Genomic DNA, 11,876 nt, shown 5'->3' on the forward strand with positions numbered 1-11,876 from the left:
CTCGGCAGGGAGTGACTCGTCTTTATCACTATCGCTGCGTGGTCGCTGTAGGTGAGGAGGTCAGTCACTTCCCAGTAGACGCTCCTAGTGAGCTCCGGGCTGGCGAAGGTTAGGTCGATAATTGATTCTCGGCCTGCCTTGCTGTATGTGCATTTGCCTCCGTCGTTGAGAAGGCAGACATCCAGGGTCGCCAGGGCATCTAGTAAGGCGGTTCCCCTCTGAGTTGTTGCCGTGCTCCCCCACGTGGTGGACCATGCGTTGAAGTCCCCGGCAATTATTACCGGGGATCGTCCCCGAGCGTCTTGGGCAATCTCCTGGATTACATCCTTGAATGCATCTATGTGCATACTTGGCGGAAGGTAGCAGCTGTATATTGTAGTCGCCTGGCACTTGGCCCTGGCGTAGCCAGGTCTCGAAGCTCTCTGCGATAGGTGTTCCGGAGGCTGTCCACAGCTCCAGATGGCAGCCCCGCCATCCGCGCTTTGCTGCCATACTCCTTCTGGTTTTGCCTTGTAGGGTTCACTCAGTATAGCGATGTCGATTCTCTGCTCAATCGCCGTCTGCGACAGTAAGTCTTGGGCTGCTCTGCAGTGGTTTAGGTTAAGCTGGAGAAACTTAACCATTCTGCATATACTTGACGGCTCTCTGGTATTCTGGGCAGGTCCTGCTTATTGTAGCGTGCTCTGCCTCCTTCGCGTGCTTGCCTCCTCGGGTGCATAGGATGCACTTGGGCTTGTTTTGGCACGTATTGTGCTTGTGGCCCATGCCACCACATTTGAAGCATGACTCCTGTGTGGCTTTAGCTGTTGCGTCGGAGGCTCGGCATCGTGCCGAGGTGTGTCCGAAGCCCATGCATTTGTAGCATCGCTTTGGCTCAGTTTTTTCTCGGATACGGCATACGACCCATCCTATCCGGATTCTGCCCTTTTCGAGCAACCTCCGCGCATGCTCGGGTCTGAGGTTGACCGTCGCTATTTGCGTTCCGCCGAACCCTTTTCTCATCCTGGGTGAGGCGTCTCGTGGTACGTCGCACTCTTCTCCCGCAAACAGGGCCATGGTGACCTCATCCGCGCTGGTCATGTCGTCTAGGTCGCGGATCTCCACTTGGACCGTCTCCTGCATAACCGCCACCTCTGCTTTACCGGAGATGGCAGTCTTTAGGGCTGCTTGCAGCTGCTGCGTGGATGGGTCCAGGTTTTTCTGCATTCTTAGGAGGAGTCCACCGTTCGCTGTCCTCCGCAATCCTTGCACATTGTCCTTGAGTCCCTGTAGAGAGGGCTCAGTTTTGACAATCTTGAGCATGTCTGCGTATGTTCCTGCGCTGCATTTGATTATAATTGCGTCGGCGCGCTGCTTCCTGGGCATTGCAGGGTGAGTTGCACGGCTCCCATTGTTATCGCCGCTCGTATCTTTGACTTCTGCTTTCTTAGGTCTGGGTTTAGCCTTGACCTGCTGCCATGCCGCATTTCGCGGTCTGTTTTCAGGCACAGCACTAGGGTTCATGGTAGCCAGCGTGGGGGTGGTCTGCTGGCTTGCACTCGTAGTGGATCCCTTGATGTGGCCGTCAGCGAGTGCGGCAACGATTTCGAGCTGCAGCTTCTTCATAGCTTGCATCGAATCGATCGTCCCCTGCGTGACGTGCCGTACTACCTTCTTGTTGTTGCTCTTAGTGTCGGTAAACTTCGCAATCATTTCGTCGAGCATTGCTCCTAGCTTCTCGACTAGCGCTGGGGCATTAGCTTCGACCTTTTGCCTCTTGTGGGCTTCGGCCTGCTTCCCGTCAGGGCTTACCGCGTCCCAGCTTCGCTTCGGGGTTGCCTGATCTTCGATTATGTCGCCAAAGCATAAAACCGGCAGATGCACTTTCGGCGGCGCTGACACCGGGTGGATATCCGGCGCGCTGGCCGGAGGCGAGTGCTGGACCTTCTGCTTGAGTCGCTGGAAGTCCCGCATCAGCTCCTGCTCAGCTCTCATTACTGCTAGTGCCTGGGTCTCGTCGTCCCGGCCTGATCGCAGCTTCTCCTCACTCATCGCACCTGCTCCTAGCGGGGTCCCTCGGTGCGCGGGGATTTCCCCCTGCGAATGCCTGATGGGAGTTATACCGCTCCTTCTCGGTCCCCAGAGCCCCTTTTGGTTGGCGCCGCCTCAGCGGGGGGGTTGGAAAATGGCGAGATCCTTGGCCTTGTGCTCTTAGCCCCACCGGAGCCAACTGCGGAATGTGGATGACAATTCCTAAGCCCTAATTTAAGCACAAATCCGAGCTTGATTTAAACCTTGGATCCAGATCAAATCAAGTCTTAAATTTAGATTTAAACTTGAATTCAAATCCAAACCCAAACCTAAGCCCAAATTCAAACCTAAACTCAAATTCAAACTTAAAATTCAAAATTCAAAACTCGAAATTCAAAATTTAAAATTTATAATTTAAAATTCAAAATTCGAAATTTAAAACCCAAAATTCAAAATTTAAAATTCAAAATTTAAAATTCAAAATTTAAAATTTAAAACTCAAAATTTAAAATTCAAAATCCAAAATTTAAAATTTAAAATCTAAAATTCAAAATTCAAAATCTAAAATTCAAAATTCAAAACCTAAAATTCAAAATTTATAATTTAAAATTCAAAGCTTAAAACCTAAAATTAAAAATTCAAAATTTAAAACTTAAAATTCAAAATTCAAAATTTAAAATCTAAAATTCAAAATTTAAAGTATAAAATTTAAAGTTCAAAATCTAAATTCAAATCTCAAAATTGAAAATTCAAAATTTAAAATCTAAATTCAAATTCAAGTTCAAATTCAGATCCAAATTCAAATCCAAATCCAAATCTAAATTTAAGTTCTGGCTATGGCGGGAATTTGTCTGCTCGCGTTTCCCAATACTGCGCGGGTGCGAAAGCTCGCTGCGCATGCGCTGCACAACACTATGATCAGCTGATCGTGTGTTGCGCCTAAAAGGGAAAAACGCGAGGGAAAAGTGGCGTGTGGAAACTATTCCAAGCTGTGAGAGCGTTCGTGGGAAATAGAGCCGCTCGCTGGACAGGAGAGAGTCCCCCCCTTGCCCACGGGTTCCAATGGCGGTTCCAAGTGCCTAGATTCGAGGAGCCCGGATAGCCAGCCGGGGTCGATTCTGGTACGTACCTTTCCCCAGTTGTCTCACAAATAGTAATGTCACCTTTTAAGGTCTTTCGAGCTGTCTACAATATTTTTCTTTTGGAGCTCGGAAAAACACGTCTAATCACTGTGAGTAAACAAACTTTGCCGAGTGTAGGTGTGTGTGTGTGTGTGTGCGGGATCTAGAGATGTGAGAACGGGGAACCAAAGATAACTACAAACTCTTGTCTATGCTTAATTTTTGTACAACTATTAACTGCCTGTATTGCGAAGTTTTGGTTGATTAAATATACAGCGCTTATTTTATAAGAAATAGGGAATGACTATATATATACAAAGATTAATATACGAAGCTTATGGTTACAAAGTGAGAAGTGATTACTTATTATAGAAAATTATTTACAAAACTTATATTACAAAGTGGGAATAATTTGTGGGCGTTTTGCCGGTTTGTTTTGATTTCGCTGCTAGCTGCGGCGGCTCTCCATGAGCGTTGGCGGCAGTTGTTATTGCCGTTGGTTATAGCTCTCCATGAGCGTTGGCGGCTGTTGTTATTGCCGTCGGCTGCTGTTGTTGTCACTGCCGGCTCCTGATCGCCGTTGTTGTTGGCTTTGAGAACTGCTGATGCGCGCTGCCGCTGTCGCTGTTGATGACGTAGCTGCGGTTGTTGTTGCTGGCTATGGGCGCGAGCTATTGTTTTCGCTGGTCGCGCTGGCCGTTGCTATTGCCGCTGCTGTTGGCCGCTGTTCTGGCTGTTTGTTGTGGCCGGCGTTGATGACGCCGTTGCTGGCGTTGGCGGCTGTCGTTGTTGTTGGCTGCGAGAGCGAGCTGTTGTTGTGGCCGCTGCTCGGGCCGGTGTTGAGGCCGCTGGCCGCTGTTGATGACGTCGCTGTTGATGACGTCGCTGTTGATGACGTCGCTGTTGATGACGTCGCTGTTGATGACGTGGCCGTTGTTCTGGCCGGTGTTGTGGCCGTTGTTGTCGCCGTCGTTGCTGGCGCGGATGGCCGGTGTTAGGGCTGTTGTTGGTGCCGCCGCCAGTATTGGTGGGGAGTCAGACGACTCCTCACACTTGATCAAATTCTTCATCCGCTTCCTTAGGTTCCTTAGTGTCATTCATTAAACTAATATTTGTCTTCTTCTCAATTTGGTTTCAATCCCCTCAACGGTAATCATTTTTAAGGTTTCTAAATTAAATTTCAGATTACAAGTCATAACTTCTTAGTATTCTTTTATTTAATCCATAATATAGCTCTTCATGAGGCTCTAATCTAATATTTTTGGGTACATAAGAAAATTTTATCAAAGATACTGGGCTTCCTAAATCGATCAAGCATTCTGTAATAATTGGCTGGTTAGAGTTTTCATAAACAAAAATTGTAAACAATCTTACGTAATTATTCGCAGCATCCTTCTTGTTTTGGGGGCACTTGCTGATCATGTGATCCATCGCCCCACATCCATAGCAAGACCCAGGAGTCCTCTTCGATTTGATGCAGTCTCGTGCCCAGTGCCCTTTACCGTTGCAGTTATAGCAACGCGTCTCCTTGTTCGCCAGCTCATCCTTCGGTTGTGCATATTCTTCTCTCCAGCAGTCCTTACCGGCAACATTATGTTGGCAAATGCTTTAAGCATCCTTCTTGGGTTCTCGAAACACTGAAGCTTGGCCTGATTGCGTAGATTTATCGCCGGAATGCCAACAATAAGTCCGTCCAGCAGCTCGTCATCTTCCATGTTGACTTCTCGTGCCAGCCTGCGTTTTTCTTCGAAATAGACTGCAAACTTCTCAGTTGGCTTCCATAGCCGCGCCACGAATTTGCGTCTCAACTCTGCTTTCGACTCGATGCCACCAAACGCAAGAAGTAACTCGTCCACCAGCTCACTCGTCGAATCTCCGAACCGGGTTGCATCTGCGTGCAGCCACTGCAACGCGCTGCCTTTCAGCTTTTCAATCAGCAAAACTCTACTCTGGGTGTCCGTTAGCTTGTACAATCTGGCAACATTCTTCCATTGGGAGACCCAGGCACGAACGGACATTCAATAGGATTTCCTTTGCCAAGTCAAATCCTGCTGACGAAAAATCGCCTCGAACGCCTCTTCCACTGTTAGCGTCGCTGCTTCCGTTTTGCCCGTTGTCGTGTCGTTTCTGGCGCCGCTTGGTCGCGCGTCGCTTGTTCTCGAACTGACGCTGTCGATCTGCTGCTGAAAATTCTCGAGAACCTTCCTTGCCTTCTCGATTTCACGATGCAGCTCCTCCATAATTGCCATGCCACGAGCTAGTTCCGTCCGATTCTGCTTCACTCGCTTCTCCACCGCTGCCTCTTCCGCCTCTTCGTTCAGAATTTCATGTTCCTCCTCTACCTGGTTCATCATTGGAGCACTACCTCGGCTTTTGGGTGGAATCACAAGTTTAAACACTCTAGCCATCTTTTCAGCTGAGCCACCGTCACTTTATTAATGTCCAAATCCATTTCAGTTCTTTTTAGTTGACGTGCACAAACAAATTTTTTCTCGATCCCACTTCTGAGATTGTGGCCGTATGTTATTTTATTTATTTTCTTTTATTTAGTATTATTTCGTTGTCTTTAATCTAGCTTATTTTATAATACACTTTAGTTCTTGTCTTTTTCGTTCAAAAATTACGTATTCTCTCTTTGGCTTCTCTCGAACAGTGATCTGCCACTCCCAGGCCGCGTGCCTTTCAACCCCCGAAATTCATCAGCAGCGCTCTCTGAGAGAGAGAGAGTAACCTGCTCTCTCAGAGAGTGTAGCCCAACCATAGTGTGACCAGATCATAATAACATTAACTGGCCTGCTACAAAACCAAGGCCGATCACTGTTCCCAATGTGAATAATATTGTAGAAATGGAAATGGTGCTCCAGGAGGAGATTGAGGAATATGGTTTCGATCTGCGCACTGCCCGCTCTGGTGACTGCGCATCTATGCCAAGGACTCCACCACACACAGAGCCATTACCTGGCTCCTGTCCGCTAACAACGTCATCTACACGCATTTTTGCTTGAAAGAGGACAGGAGCTTCCGTTTAGTCCTTAAAGCCTGGCTGCTTCAACACCGCAGAGCCTTATTATTCAGGAATTTACAAATTTGGGGCATACAGTTGTGAATCTCTACAGCCCCCCGTCTAGAACAAGAAGCTTCGGACCTCAAGAAGGATCGTCGGACCAGGCAAGGCAGAACTGCTGGTTTGTGGACCTTAAGCAGGCCCCTATGAAATAAAGAAGCGCTGTCGATCGCTAAGATAGGCAGGCAGAGGGTTACAGCTGAATTAAAAAGGGATAGCAACTAGCACTGTGCTTTCGATGTTTTCGGATTCAATCACACGAAGAACTATTGCCTTAAACCACCAGTCTGAGGGAGGTGTGGAGACAGCCACTGAACGGGCTCTGAGGCCAGCAAGGCAGTCATCGCAGCGGATCTCTGCTGTGCTAACTGCGGAGAAGGGCACGCGGTATATGACAAAAAATGCCGTATCTTTGCCATCTAACAACTCAGGGAGAGGTGCCCGCAGACGTGATACTGCAATACCATCGGCAATGCTTTAGCCAGGGTTGTCGTATGCCCGAAGGACGAGAGCCCAGCAGCAACAACCAGCCGTGCCTACGGGCGCCTTTGAACTACCTCCTGGATTCAGGCAGGCTAGCTATAACCTGCAGGACGACTTCCCAGTGCTAGGAAGCCGAGGCAGGTCTCATAATACTACAGCGCAAACCAACCCAGACATTGATTGGGGCATGACGAGGGTAGTGACCATGCTTGCCAGCCTCAAGGCCACTGTGGAGCAGTTGGCTTCATCCTTAGCCACGATCTCTCTTGTTGTAAGGGAGCTGAAAAGAGGAATGCCAACTTCCCATGGGGCCCTTAAAGTGGGTATATGGAATGCCAGAAGTCTCCTTGCTAATCGGGAGGAGTTTCTGGTGTACCTCTTTAGACACAGAATTGACATTATGCTTGTGTCTGAGAACTTCTTTAAGCATGGAGTATTCTTCAACATTCCTGGGTACTTCCCCCATAGAGCTGACTTCCCTTGAGCTGTAACCAGAGGTGGAGCTGCGATTTTGGTCAGAAGTGGACTGACCTACTATCAACACAACCCGATACGCCTGGGATTGGCTCAGATGGCGATGATCACCCTCAACTCTCCTTTTGGTGATCTGGATGTGGCAGCGATCTACCTTCCGCCTCGCCCCACCTGGACCACTGATGGATTTGAGGCCCTGCTTAACCGTTGCGGAGATAAAGCCATCATAGGAGGAGACTTCAACGCCAAGCACCGCAACTGGGCAACTTTCGAGCTGACAGGAGAGCACAATGCTGGTTGATGCCCTGGATAACACGAACTCACAAATCCTGACCACTGGCAGACCTACATACTTTCCATGCAACGGCAGAACCCCTTCTGCTCTGGATTTTGCCTTGCTTAAAGGACTCCATGGACGTAGGCTGACTATTAATGATTCCTTTGAGCTCAGCTCTGATCACATCCGCAGCCCTTCTTTTGGAAAGAAAGGTTAAGGATGCAGCGGAGCTCACAGCGCCCCCCATCAGCAGTCACCCTGCAATGCCCCACCCTTCTCTACCACCGGACATTAAGGCGCTTATTGACACCAAGCACAGGCTCAGGAGGGAGTACTCCAGGATCCACGATGCCGCAGTGCTAAGGGTCTACCGCAGACTGGGCCACCGTGTCAGGAAGCTGCTGAAACTCCTACGCCAGGAGCGCATGGACAAGGAGCTGAAGGAGGCTGACACCGAGACAAGTTATTGAGACACCCCCGCTGGTCAGAGCACTGCCTGCTGCTAGAGGAAGACGTCGACAACAAAGGGTCATGATCCGGGAGCTGCCCACCCGGCGAATAACGTAGTTAAGGGGGGACATCTGAGTAACTGGCAAAAAAAAAGCCCATTTTCTAGAATTTTTTTGGCCAAATGAAAAAGCCAATCGAAAAATTTTAAAGTAGGTTTGATAATGTTATATGTAAAATACAAAATAATTTTTTTTTGAATAAATCGAAAATAAAATGGCGGCTGTGCAGCATTTCTTCGTAGGCCCTTTTTGGTTAAAAGGGGTCCATGCCCGAAAATCTAACGTCCTTAATTTTTGATCTTTGAAAATCAAATTTTGTTAGTTTCTGTATCTCAACCGCTATCGACACACGTAGGATTTTTTCGATATTTTGATTTTTAGCAAAATGGTGAGTGATTAAATAAAATTTTCAATTTTAATGAAAAAAAAAAAACGTCACAAAATTGTAAATAAAAAAAAGTAAGCAAAAAAAAAAAATCCTACGTGTGTCGATAGCCATAGGTATTTTGGATGTCCCCCCTTAAATATTTTTTTGAATTGTTTCCTCTGCTACATGTTATTGAACCAATGATAGAATAGTAGATATTAAGCTTGAAGCAGCAAAGTTTATAAAACCAATAAATATTAAGCGAAAAAAAAAAGTTCCCTTTGAAATGTGGCCGGGGCCGAATGCAGCCCAAATGGCATGACCCGCCATTGAAATAGGCCTCTTCAAGGCACTGTAAACGCGGTGGATGCTCGACTGTCTATAGCCATCGGTATTTGCCAGTATCCGTTGCGCAGATCCAAGGTCGAGATGCATTTTGCGTTTCTCAGAAGCTCCAAGATATGATTAATGCGCTGCAACGGATATGCATCCGGGATGGATTTGGCGTTTAACTGTCGGTAGTCGACACACATCCATTGGCTGGTTTTTTTTCGTACCAGGACTAAGGGGGCACTGTGTGGACTACGCGACGGCTCGATGCAACCCTGCTCTAGCAACGCATCCACCTGATCATCAATGATCCGTTGCATGGCGGGATTCTTCGGAAAGTAGCGTTGCTTAATCGGCCGATCATCCCTCATGGTGATTCGGTGCTCGGCGGTGTTGGCTACTCCTGCCATTCCCTCGAATTGAGCTAGCTGCTCGCTGAGAAACGCTTGTACGTATGGGTGGGTCTCGCCGTCGTTTTCCTGGTGTTCGTGGCTTGAGTGTTGGTGATCCTGGGTCTGGGTTTTCTCGTTGTGTACTCCTGGCGTGTTCTCGTTGTGTTCCGGGCTCGTTCGTGGTCGAGTCTGGGGTCCTGATGCCGGTTGGTGGTTACCTTGATCGACATGCACTGGTCCGTTGTGCCTGGTGTTGTCGAGTTCTTCGCGTCGGTGTAGAGAGAGCGTGAGGCTTGTCGTCCCACATCGGAGGGTGGTGCGAATAGAGGCGAGGAAATCCGTCCCGAGGATTAGTGGCTCCAGCATTGCGGGCATTACAAGTAGGGGAACCTGAATTGAATTCTGCGCGAGAGTCACATCAGCTAGGAGCAACCTTGACACTTCGACTCGAGACGTGTCGGCGAGGTTGATCTGCGGGCGGATTTCCCGAAACTGGTGGGGTTGTCCCACTTCGTCGGCGATGTCCTGGCTGATAAAACTTCTCGACGCCCCTGTGTCAATGGTGGCTAGGCGCACGTGTCCGTCGACCTCCGCAGCAATCCTCTCTCTCTCTATCCTAAGCGGTGCGGTTACTGATGATGCTCTGGATTGGGTCCCGACGGACTCCGCCGGTCAAAGGGACCCATCCCGTTTCCATGTTGTTGACTTCGGCGGCATTCGACTGTCCGCACGTCTAGACGTCCGCAATGCCAACAGAAGTACTGTCGGGCATTCCGACAATCGCGGCTGAAATGCCCTGGCTCTCCGCAGTTGCGGCACGCATCTCGGACATTGATTCGCCGATCGGATGCGGTCACCTGGTTGACCCTGGCGGGCACGGGTGCTCGCGGCTCAGGCTGTGCACTAGGCCCGTTTCCCTGACTGGGTCTCGTCGGAGAAGGAGGGCGAATCTGACTTGGAGGGAGTGGATTTCGGACAGGAGTATTTGTAGTCGTAAGATTGCCGTGTCGTTGCTCGCGGCTCCGCTTTTGGACAGCCTCGAACTTGGTGGCTAGTTCCCCAATGGTTCGAAATTAGCTACGCCGGATATACATTTGATATTCCGGCGCGACGTTTTCCTATAGACGATTCAGCTCTTGGGTCTCGTCGTAGCCTTCGTGGCGCATGAGAACGCGAATGTCTAACATAAAATCCTTGAAGGTTTCCCCTTCCAACTGCTCGCGACTCCGAATTCGGTCGTCTAAGCTCTGCACAGTGGCCGATTTGGCTGTTCTAGCAGCAGAAATGGAATTTCATAAAAAGTAACGATAAATTTACCAAGTTTGAAATTTTTATCAAATCTTTACCTAAAAATAAATTAAACTTTACACCTTTAATTTAATTTAATTTTTTATTTTTTATTTTAAATTTTTTTTTTAACTTTTAATTTTTTTGTAATTTTTAATTTCTTTTTTTTAATATTGAATGAGTTTGTATTTTGTTTTTAAAGATGTTATTTAAAAAAAAGCCACAAACAAATATATTTCAATTTTCCGAGTCTGAATCGGAATTTTCTTCTTGCATATGTAGTCTACAAGTAGATTTTGACCTTTAATGTCAAATGAAACTGCTTTGCTCGAACTATTAGCCGCACTTTTGTTTAAACTTGTTATTAGTGGATCCGACGATACCAACAATAAGTGCAAAAGATCCTTCATTGTGTTAGACCGAGAGTTTTTGCGAGTATGGTTCAAGCGAAAATTTCTTAAGTAATGTTTGCTGAAAATATCCTAAACTTTAGCAGGGGCACGTAAGGGCAGCTGATCTTTGTTAATTTACACACTAGACGAACCATAGTTTAGCACAGTTATACAGTTTTTGCGGGCCGGGACGAGCTTCACAAAGATTTAGTCTACAGAAGCTGAAACATGCTTTTAAAAAGGGGGCTACAAACATTGATAGTTTTAAACATAAACTACAAATACAACATCTACTCACAGGTCACAAAACATTAATTTTCTTATTCTACATACCTTAAGCTTTAAGAAAATGGATAACTTGTTTCAAAAATGGTGAAAACTAAAAAAATGTCGCAAATATAAAATAGAGTGCAGCAACCGAGGTATTAGCTCTGAAAAATAGTGTGCTACCATATGTTGACTTTGATTGTTTACAGCTGATCTAGTTAATCGCTATGATTGTAGTATGTAGTAGTATTTTTTGTAGTATTTTTTCTTGTATATTTGATTATATTACTATCGATAGAAAATAAAACTTTTATTAGTTTTAACAATTGAAAATATTCTTAATCTGCCGCTAGAACAGCCAAATCGGCCACTGTGCGCTGGAGGTATCTGTGAGGGAGGAAAACTCCAGGAATTCCCTTCATTCGACCTTCATCGAGTGCAGACGTGCCTACGAACGAACGCTACGCGGTGTTTATTCTTGTAGTGTTTTTCATGGTAAAAAAGTAAATTCAGAACTCTAAACTACGTACTGATAGTTAGGTCAAGCCCTACAGTACGTATGACATACGGTCATTAGTGCGTGAGACGTGTTTTTGATCTGCAAAGTTCATTTATATGGTGCCACGAGTAACAAGTTCAAAATAATGAGCGGCGATCAAAAGAATGAGCGTAGAAGCTCTGTAAACCAAAGAAACGGTTGTTTCGCTTATTTCTCAGCTCGCGATATCGAAGCAGAAAAAACGTCTACCAAGCCCAACCCGGCTCTACTGACCGCCGATGGCAAGAGAGCGCGCTCTTGCTCACCCGACCTACTCACTCCAACACCTAGAACTTGGGCAACCAACACCAACAGATTTTCCCCGCTAGCAGCTGATGACAATAACGAAGCAGAGCCGGAGCAGG

Source organism: Drosophila kikkawai, chromosome 3R (assembly GCF_030179895.1).
Source record: "Drosophila kikkawai strain 14028-0561.14 chromosome 3R, DkikHiC1v2, whole genome shotgun sequence".
In the NCBI taxonomy this organism is placed as follows: Eukaryota; Metazoa; Arthropoda; class Insecta; order Diptera; family Drosophilidae; genus Drosophila; species Drosophila kikkawai.